The sequence below is a fragment of the Hyaena hyaena genome, unplaced genomic scaffold (genome assembly GCF_003009895.1).
Source record: "Hyaena hyaena isolate Hyena2069 unplaced genomic scaffold, ASM300989v1 scaffold_690, whole genome shotgun sequence".
Taxonomy (NCBI): domain Eukaryota; kingdom Metazoa; phylum Chordata; class Mammalia; order Carnivora; family Hyaenidae; genus Hyaena; species Hyaena hyaena.
In genome coordinates this window covers 848,223-854,932 of record NW_024081323.1, presented here as the reverse complement: position 1 = coordinate 854,932, position 6,710 = coordinate 848,223, and the positions used below count along the sequence as shown (strand labels likewise).

The window sequence follows — 6,710 nt, the reverse complement described above, 5'->3', positions numbered from 1 at the left end:
TATGTTGCAGAAAACATATTGGAAGACCACTGTGCTCACCAGTGTACTGACAATACAGAAAAACAATTTGGAAGAAGAAATACCTAAATGTCCTTGAGAGACTACTTTAAGATGATACCATTGCTACCTCTATAGGACACTAGTGCTATGGCTACTGTCTTGCCTTGATCATTTCCTAGCTGAAGTTGTGTGCAGATGAATCCGATAGGAAGAGACTGGGGCATATTCTTGTGTCCTAGCTGCAAGGGAGCATGGGAAATCACGTTTCTAGTTTAGAGGGACAGGACTCATAAGTGGAAAGTTCTCACATATAGAAAAGATGTTCATTATTTCCTGAAGCAAACACAAGCATGATAAATGTCCACTACATTAACATAAAGTCAGCAAATGATAGAATGGCCAGTGGGAGGATTGCAACCCAGATGAAGATGAATGTTTATGTTTCTATGATATAGAAATGTCCTTAGAAATTGTAAAGAAAAAGTCAAACTACCTAATAGAAAAATACATCAAGAATATGAAGAGAGAATCCACAGATAGGTAAGTTCAAGTTTCTTATACTTAAAATCACAATGAGATAGCACCAAGTGAGCAGACTGACAAAATTTAAAAGTTTTAATAAACTTGCCAGCAGGCTGTGAAGGAGATGGTATATTCTTTGCTCCTGGAATATAAACTATCCCCACCTTTTTATAAAGCAGTTTAACAATGTCTATAAAATTTAAAATAATCGCAGTCTTAGAAGCAACCCTATTACATAGGAGTAAAAGTATCACCAAATAAAAATGTATATACAAGGATGCTTATTGTTCTTTTTCTCTATTTTTTTATTTTTTGTAGTGGCAAAAAACTGAAAGTGTGAATGAACTTAGCTGGAAAAAATATGATACACTCACACTATGAGCTATTAAAAAAGAAATTTTGACGAATGCGTAAGATTTATGTTATTTGTCTTGGAGTTATTTTGCCAATGAGCTTTGACTGAGAAAAACAAGATGCACAGAAGCAAATAGAACAACATACAAAACACTGTGAGAAAGGAAAGACATTGAGTTTTTAACAAGAATCACAATGGATTGTGAACATGAAAGAAGGTAAGTTGATGCAGGTGGAGAAGAGGAACAAAGACACTGGGAAACAGAAAAACAAAACAAAAGCTGGAAGTTAAAAACATGCTCAAAACTCTCATTCATGTAAAACTATTCACATGAGTTATATGTATACCTATTTCAAAGGAAATTATACAAGCATTTAATCTAGGTTTCTACACTTTAGACATGTCTAAAATATATTATTAGGTGAAAAATTATAATACAAAATAACATGTAAATAATGCCATTAAAAAGCAAGTAAGTAAACAAATTGTGTGTGTGTGTGTGTGTGTGTGTGTCTTTGTGCTAGCAAGATGACAGTATACACACTGATAATGGTGTCCTCAGAAAGGATAGAATTGGAGAGCAAAGGGTGATTTTACTTATTATACTAATAATAACTAATTTTAAAATTCACAAGTAAATATTTTTAACTAAAAGTATATGTTAATATCCAAGAATGTATTATAAAGGACATAAACTCTATTTGATTCACAGAATAATTAGAGAACATCACGTCAGAGAGTGGTTTGAGATATACTCTCTGAAGAGAGTGTCTAAGCTGAGACTGGAAGGTTAACAGTAAGTTTTATTGATGAGAGCTGGACAAAGAATGTTTTCAGCTGAGTACACAGGCTTGCTGTCTCATTTGAAGGGCAGAAAGGAAGCCAGGGCACCTGCTCTGTTGGGAGAAACTGGTTTGGTTGTGTGAGGTAAGGCTAGAAAGCCAGGGCCTTGTAGACCACTGCTAATAAAAGTTTGAGTTTGTAGATCACTTCTGCTCAGTAAACAAGGTAACTACCTAAACTTAAAACCTTTGTAGCAACTTCACATTGCTGAGACTCCAGCACATGATCACTGGATCATCTCAGTTCACACATTTTCAAACTTGCATCATGCATCTCATGTTGCAAATTGCTTCTTGTCATGTGCAGCAGGACCCACATGTCAGTCCATAATGGATTAGTAAAAAGCAAAAGCAAAAATGAAAACAAACTCATCCTCTCCACCGGTTGGTAGAGAAGCTCTGTTGTAAACCCTGGGGAAATGTTTCATTGCTATTCTTAGAGTAGTGGGAAACCACTGAACTATTTTGGAAAGAAATAAGTCTTTATATATGTTTCATAAAAAATAAATTCCCTAGTTTAGAAATAGAGTTATCCCACCTTTCATTGTGCAGAACAAATTGGAAAGGATCACGGTTCAAAGAAGGAGAGTACTGAGGAGACAATCATGGTGGTACAGGTGGTGGCAGATATACATGGGAATGAAAAAGAAAAAGTTGTGAAGAACCTTAAATGATTTCTGATTTCTTTTATTTTGCCTTAGGAACTGGTATGTTATGATAACGTATATGGAGATAATGGATAATTAGAGAAGAAGAATTTGAAGGTAAAACTCTATAGTTCTGTTTCCGACAGATTTAAGTTTGAAATGTATTTTACAAACCAAGTGAAAACACAGCTCATCAGAGACATCTGGACTTATAGCAGGCTTGAGGCCTTATAACAGGTGAACATTGTAACAAGTGAACAACCATCTCGGTTTGCCTAAGACTGTCCCCATTATATTACTGACAATCCCAAGGCCTGGGAATCCTCTTAGTCCTTGGTAGATAGGGGCAATGGCTCAGTCTATGTAGGTGCTATTTACACCATGGAATTGGATAAAAGCAACCAAGGAGATCTCATGCAAGGATTGAATGAGGTGAATATTAAGAGACAAGATAACCTTAGAAGGTCACAGCCAGTGAGATGGATAAGAGGAAGGCAGAAAAGTGTCAAATATTTGGTACCAAAGGAAGAGGGGATGTCACCCAGAGGATGCTGGGTGAATGTCACGTAGGAAGAGGATGGAAGAGTAGATTTGGCAAGAAGGTGGTCACAAACGACCTTAACGAGGCAATATTTTTTAGAATAATGGGAAAAAATGACAGTGTTGTAAGTTGAAGAGTAAATGGCAGACAATATGATTAGCAAGTGCTAAAAAAAATCATCTCAGCAGTTTTACATTGAGGGTAACAGAGAAAGAGGCAGTACTTAGAAGAGGCTGGAGAGAGTATGAAGGGTCATTTGTGATTCATTTTTAGGAAGTTAAACTGCTATAGGAGTGCAGAAAGTTTGCTAGTAAGTGTTGGGTATCCATATGAAAATGTTAGCATTAATTGAAGTTCGTTTTCTTCTTCCTCATCGTTTACAGTTATATTCAGCCTCTCAGAAGTTGGCATAAAAACTTTTAAAATGGATAAAACTAACGTATGCATTTTTTCTAGGGGAGGATGCTTGAGAAAGGGGCAAGCAAGTTAAAATAATTAAAAGGGAATAATTTTAACTAGAAAACATAGACTCAAGGCCAGGTGAAAGAGGGACAGGACACAGAAGTAGATAGGAAGAGGTAAAAAAAAAAAAATGAAGTCAGTGTCATAGATGTTTCACTGCAGTTGAAGAGTGAAAGCTAAAAGAGCAGCAGGTGGCAACCAGAAAAAAGAGTGATTGATATTAAAATTTCAGCTATGATGAGTTACTGCTGGTGCAATGTCAGCAAGGCTAGCTGGGAATGGGTGGAAGAACAGGTGATTAGAGGTGAAGAAGGGAAGGATCTGACGGGTGAAATGGCTCATCTGCATGAATTCTGAAGTCACCAAGAATGATGAAATGTATAGGAATGGAGAAGAAAAGGAAGAGAATGAGTCCAGAGTAAATTTGAAGGAATGACTGAGTCAATACATGAGACTAAGAAGATCTAGTGGGTGATAAAGTCTGATAGTGCAAGCTTCAAACAGGAGGGGGTGATGCACACCTAACTCCTTACCTTCTGGTCCTGTGGGTATATGGTGTATGATAGGAAAAAAAAATCCTTTGCTTCAGACTGTTACAAGGAAAGCAATGTCATCAGGACTTAAGAAGTTGAAGATAATATTCACAGAAGAGGTTAAAGTGATAAGGTAATCTGGGGATGACATATCGACTGCCTAATTTGGAGGATACAGTGCAATGTAGAAGTGCAGGAAATCATGTGCAAAAATCAGTAAGAATGTCAACATGGCAACAGATGAACATTGCGCTTCTAAATGTGGAGCCCTTTATGACTCTACAGGTTGCACCTCCATGAAGCCTCCCCTCCTATTCTAGGTTTTCACAAGGCTAGGAAAAAGATTTGGGAGGGAGGGCAGCATTTGGTCAGATTTGGGGATATACTATATTTCTTAGTTTGAAACTGCTATGTGCTAAATGCTTAAACACTATCATTATTTAATCTTTCTAATAGATAAATATTATTTCCTCCTTTTACAGATAAGGAATATGAAGCACTGGAAATGTAAATGATTTGCCCATGATGACAGTAAGTGGCATCCTGGTTTTATATCTGTGTTTGTAACTACAGGCTCTGAAGACTATCAGCAGTCTTAGAGATAACAGATGGTTTGGAAGCCTCAAACTTTGGGATGACCAAAGTGACCAGGAGTCCAAGCAGTGACAGGATTAGTTCTCACTAAGTCCTTAGAGAAAGAAGAAGAATCAACTGCAAAATATTGTTCTTTGTTTGATTTTTATTTCAACTTTCCTGAGGTATAATTGACATATAAAATTATAAGATATTAAAATATACATTGTAATGACTTGAAATATATTGTGAAATGTTCTCCTCATCTGGTTAGTTAACACATCCATTATTTCACATATTTATATTTTTGTTTGTTTTCTGGTGAGAACATTTAAGTTCTATTCCCTTAGCAAATTTGCCTTATACAGTACAGCATTATAGCTGTCATCACCATGTTTTACATTAGATCTTTAGACCTCATGTGTCTAAAGAAAATGAAAACAGGATATCGGAGTTCCATCAATGCACGAATAGATAAAAAATCATGTAGTATTTAATTTTTAAATAGATATACAACAGAATATTAATGAGCCATGAGAAAGGAGGAAATCCTGTCATTTATGACAACATGGATGGAACCTGAGGCATTATAGTAAGAGAAGCCATACAGAGAAACAAATACTGCTGGATGTCATGTATCCATGGAATCTTAAATTTAAAAAAGAAGTCAAACTCATAGAAACAGAAAGTAGAAAAGTGATAGCCAGGGGCTGGGGGTGGGGGAAGTAGGGAGAGATTGGTAAAAGACTACAAACAATCATCTATAAAGTGAATAAGGTCTAAGGAGCTAATGTAAAAAACATGTTGACTCTAGTTGATAACACTGCAAAGTAGTTTTAAATACTTAACCCATAAATATTCTCAATTATCTCTCATGTTCTGCTTTCTAAGGAAGAAAGATACTTCCTTGGAAATGCACATTTCAAACAAAGTGTTATAAACAGAAATAGTTTGATTAAATTATTTGATGAAAGTTGAAGAAACAACCTTGGGTAAATGACATCCTTATTGATAGAGTTGCCATAAAAGGGGGAAAAATCCTCACATGTGGATGAATTTTTATACACTGAAAATATTTATACCCCTGGTGAAAAAATTGTTATCTAATTTCATAGCCCTCTGGTTTGCTTTGGCTCTTTACATAATAACCAATGATCCTGCCATGTACTATTTGGTTGGTATGCAGAATTAGTTATTTTATTTATGACTGAATCTCAGCTTATTTTTTGTCTTCTAACACTTTGACACTGCTATGTGAGTGAGGGATTGGGAGAAGAAAAGATGGAATTAATTTCAGTCCAAATGATTATTTACCAGTACATTTTGAAAAAGACACAGCTGGTTGCATGATTTATTGGCCTACATAATCCATGTACATATTGAAATATGAATTGATGAATGTTCTCTGTCTAAACTTTGCTTTTGTTTTAACAGATCAATTATAAATACAAATTTTGGTCAGTTTGATATAATCCAATATAGAAAACAAAAAACTAATGAATAGGCCTCCTGATGTTTTTAAGGCATTCCCTGAAGTCTACCATTTCCTTTCAAGCTCTGCCTTTGAGATGATTATACCTGTTAGTACAGGTGTGTATGTGACACTTTGTAATAGCACAGCTAGATTAAAAATGAAGGGATGACATTCAGCCTCTTACATCTTCAGCATTAGTGAAAGAAGGAATCTTCAATTAATTATGTTTCTTACTTACTAAAGCTATGGATAAATATTCAAAGAATTAGAATATAGCCAAATATATACTAGTGCTACTATATGAACTATATCTATCACTATTTTCATATCCACCTTTGGGAACTTAAGTTTATTCTATTTTTACTTATAAAGTATATTTTAGTTGCAGACTCATTTGTGCTCCCTTAAAAACTTATATGTTGGGGGCGCCTGGGTGGCTCAGTCGGTTAAGCGACTGGACTTCCGCTCAGGTCATGATCTCACCGTTTGTGGGTTGGAGTCTCCTGTAGGGCTCTGTGCTGACAGCTGGCTCAGAGCCTGGAGCCTGCTTCACATTCTGTATCTCTCTCTCTCCCTGACCCTCCTCTGTTCATGTGTCTCTCTCTCTCTCTCAGAAATAAATTTAAAAAAAAATTATAAAAAATTCATATGTTGAAGCCCTGACCTCAGTGTGACCATATTTGTAATAGGGCCTTAAAAGAGGTAACTAAGGTTAAGAGGTCACAAGTGTGAGGCCCTAATGCAATAGGACTGGTGTGCTT

The 6,710-nt window shown here is 35.9% G+C and overlaps 1 long non-coding RNA gene across 1 annotated transcript; it reads left to right on the top strand.

Moving 5' to 3' along the window:
- Positions 1 to 1,015: 1,015 nt before the first annotated feature.
- On the top strand, positions 1,016 to 4,434 carry LOC120220366. Its single transcript, XR_005525555.1, has 3 exons — positions 1,016 to 1,094; positions 2,421 to 2,603; positions 4,385 to 4,434. It is a non-coding gene; the product is annotated as an uncharacterized LOC120220366 (long non-coding RNA).
- The last annotated feature ends 2,276 nt before the right edge of the window (positions 4,435 to 6,710 follow it).